At 41.5% G+C, this 4062-nt stretch overlaps 1 pseudogene; it reads right to left on the reverse strand.

Annotated features, from left to right (window-relative positions):
- Window positions 1–737: 737 nt before the first annotated feature.
- On the reverse strand, window positions 738–2961 carry LOC147445785 (shikimate O-hydroxycinnamoyltransferase-like; annotated as a pseudogene).
- Between the last annotated feature and the right edge of the window lie 1101 nt (window positions 2962–4062).

Here is a 4062-nt window from a genome sequence, read left to right on the forward strand (position 1 = left end):
CCCCCCCCCCCCCCCCCTTTTCCCACACCACAACACCTACACACATCCAATCATATGTATAATATCATACCATTAAATGTATGCATGCTCTAAGTTGAAGTCCAAGAGCTTTTAAACTACATTGAAATGCATAACATCTACAGTAATTCTTGTTGACCCAGATCAAGGCCTCAATGATCAAGATTATAAGAGAAATGAGCAGTGAAATAAATTAGAATGAATGGCAAGAATGTAAGTTTTAGGAACACTAGACTAATGTCAACATGGATAATCTCCTGCTTGGAATATCTTTCTTGACAATAAAATGCTTCCCATAATTTTGTAATCTTAGAATGTAATAAAGTCTTGTCCATTGCTGAAGGCAAAATGTCACAAATCAACATACTCTCCATCCAAGGATTTTTGCAAAATATTAATCATCCTAAGATCTCTTCCTCTCCATGCAACATGTGGATATGATTTTCTTGCATTTGGAAACAAGGTGTCAAAAATGGACCTTTGAATAATGAAAATGCATTTCAATAAAAAAAAGCATAGTAAGGCCAAATTTGTAAAGCTGTGGCTAGCCAAACAAGGTGAAGAATCACATGGGTGTTCTAAGACAATTAGAGAAACTCACATGCCCATTGAATCAATCTTAGAGAATAAAGAGAAGGACCTTGCAAGCTTAAAATACTTATACAAAAGCTAGCATGTCCATTTCATACTAAAAAGAGTACTAGGGGCACTAGAGACAATCAAAACTGGTAGAAGGGTTTCTCAAAGGTGGGCATGTGGTGGGAGACAAGGGCAAGGGAAATGGAGAGGCCACCACCACCAGAGGGGCTAGGAAGCATGAAAGGGAGGCCTTCAAATGAGATGCCAACAGGGCCCATGAAGATGGGGCAGCCCCAACCAAAAGTTACAATCGTGGATGGAAAGGTGGGTCCAAGAGGTGATACAGACATTAGGAGTACGAAAGGTGTGGGCACCTTGAACAAGAAACTCTAGGCCAGGTTGTAGCTCCAAATAATCAAGTGCTGATAGTAAATATTCGTCGTCCATACGTGCGATGGCCTCCCTAATCCTTTGGGCACCCACACTTAGTGGGCCTTTGTCTAGCTGACTAACTTGTGCCATGGGTGTGGCAGTGAAGATGGCATTGCCAAAGTAGCCTCTTGGCAAGGCTGGTTGCAATTGGCTTCTCCCTTTTATTGCTATGTACAATTTTGTCTCTTGTTTCTCACTCAACCCTGGTGCCCTTGACACACACCTCCACACATGTGTTGCCACTGCCTCGTATGTGCTGTATGTCACCCCTCTTGTTCCATCCATTGCCGTTGCTTGTAGCTCCACAACTTGCCAACATTAAAATGCTCAATATCAACAATTTTCCCCTGAAAACACCTTAAATTAGCACCACACAGTGAATATGTTCAAATTACACAAAATATGAACATAATATTACAGTAAATTATGAACAATTGTAACGGAAATCGACACTTGTTATTGGACTAACAGGCTACACAAGAAAATGCTTGAGACTTATTTCAAGAGCTAGCCATCAAAGTTGAAGTTCTGCATGGGTGTGACTGGCAGTGCTCAAAACAAAGCATGTTCATAATCTCAATTTTTAAGGTTAAGGCAATAAGGCAGCCAATATTTATGCCAAAATGCTAGATTTTTGGGAAAATTACACTATAAAACGGGACATTGGAACACTACCTTATGTTATCCAATTGAGCAACCAACCATAATTTTTTCCTGTGCTCAAGTGAGAAAGAAAAAATTGCAAGCCACATTGTCGTTCGTATTTGTAGGCCCACTGTCATTATGATGTGAAGAGAGCTTGTTCTTGCATTTTGCCACTACATTTGGTTGTACTGCAATGCCGCGATCATATTTGCTAGAGGGCAATAGTGAAGGGGGAGGTTGATACTCGATGTTCGAAAATGTTGGTGTAGATGGGTCACGCGTCCGCAAAAGGGTACGCGCGGTTGATAAAAGGATGACGTCGAATGCCTTCCCCCCTTTGCTATGTTTGCCCATGTGTTGACGAAGTGGGTACTGGAGATCCCATCAGCAACATGGTGCTCCATCCCCACACCAAGCGAGGCCCCTCATCATTGAAAGAATGTTACCACTATAGATTATTTGTGTCGACTACTGTTACGAAATAAACCAATATGGTGCATAATAATTACATAGGATGTGGTCACTCTTCCGTGTAGGTCACATGAGGCACATGTTGTTTAAGGGCAAGAGTGTGTGCAAAATCACCAAAGTCATTGATAATGGCATCGATCTCTGCCTCGACAAGAAGCACACCCTCGGCAATACAATTAAGGTAGATACGTCCATAGGACCTCAAGAGCCTTCTTGCCACTGGGGTAGAAGGGCACTAGTGCCTTCTCCAAAACCTCATAAGAAAAGAAGTCGTCCTATTATGTTTTTGAAGTAGCTGGCAAAGCATAGACAAACATATTGTAAACATGATTCAAAGTAGCTCTAGCCCTGGGCAATGCGTCTCTCTCTCTCTCTCTCTTTCTCTCTTTCTCTCTCTCTCTGGATTGACGCTTTTGAGTTTTGCATGCCAAGCTGCAAAGTGCACACCAGATGCCAAAGGTTGCAATGCGGAACGTGATGAGTGGCCGCATCTCTTCTTATAGAGAAGGCGTAGAGACTCTCTCTCTCATCTCTCTCTTTCTCTCTTTCTCTCTCTCTGTGGATTGATCCTACGACGTTAAATCTCTCTCTCTCTCTCTCTCTCTCTCTCTCTCTCTCTCTCTCTCTCTCTCTCTCTCTCTCTCTCTCTCTCCCTACCCCGCCTCCCCGGCAACTACGTGGTGCTGTGCTACTTGACGCCATGCTACGAAATACCGAAAACGCACGTGACGTTTTTCTCCTCTCGCGTGGTGCTGTGCTACTGTGCCATCTCTCGTCATCTCCTGATGGAGAATCTGATGGAGCATCTCTCGTCATCTCGCATGGTGCTGTGCTACTGTGCCATCTCTCGACTTTTTAAATGGCTTTGCCCCGAAATTTGTTGATGCGGTATTATGTTGATATGCAAGTGTAAATTGTTGCTACATTTTCCACATCATTTCCCTGTGCCCCATAGTCTAACTGTGTTGTCCAAGTAAACGCATAGTACAATATCACAACCATCACAAAACTTGATGTTGTTGACATGTGTATAATGTGAAAATAAAATATCTACCTGGGACCAAATGCAACAATGTACATAATGTCATGTGTGAGAGGTTGCAATGGTTCCAATTGTGTACATACCTTAGTAGGGAGACGAGGCCCTAGATGTATCACTCTTGCACATTTTCTCAAATGAATAAATGCTTAACTTGATTTAGGAATGTACAACTGTCAAGTGTTTTGAAGTGGCACGCTCATCTTGCTTGGAAAGTCTAATGCGGTTGATCTCCTCTTAAATTAACAAGTTTCATGTATATCTATAAAGAATGTATCCAACATGCTTGACACGTGGGTTTCAACGTGTAATTGGAGGCCAAGGGAAGTTTCTCACAAATTTGGGGATCTTTCCTAGCTTGCTTGGGCTAAAAATGACAACATATTGATAAAGCAAATCCAAAAAAAGCCAAAGAAGCATATATCACAATGACACATTTACAACGGTGGTCATGGTTGCTCAAGCTAGGGGGCTACTTTATAGAGTAGTCCCGTGCGTGCTATATCTACCTCATGTTCGAGCTTGTGAGGCCATCAAATAGGGTTTTCTCTCTTCAAGTAAGCATTTGGGACTATCTAACGAAGCGCCTAAGATTGTATAAAATGGCCTTATTTAGTAATTAAAGCGAAAGATTAAGGTTTATAATAAGACAAATGAACACTTCATATGTGCAATTAGGCGCGAGTCTACACCATATCATCATACATACAAGAGTTTTGAGTTGATTTTGGTACTTTTTTAGATGGATGAATAGCATTTTTCTCAATTTTAGTGTGTCTTTTGCTTTGAATCCTCTATGATTTACTAGTTTTTGCGATGAACTCTCAAAGTCAAAAACTTGGTCCTTTTCAAACACCACCTCAAACTTTCTAATACAT

This window comes from Adiantum capillus-veneris, chromosome 12, assembly GCF_014529385.1.
Source record: "Adiantum capillus-veneris isolate H3 chromosome 12, ASM1452938v2, whole genome shotgun sequence".
Taxonomy (NCBI): domain Eukaryota; kingdom Viridiplantae; phylum Streptophyta; class Polypodiopsida; order Polypodiales; family Pteridaceae; genus Adiantum; species Adiantum capillus-veneris.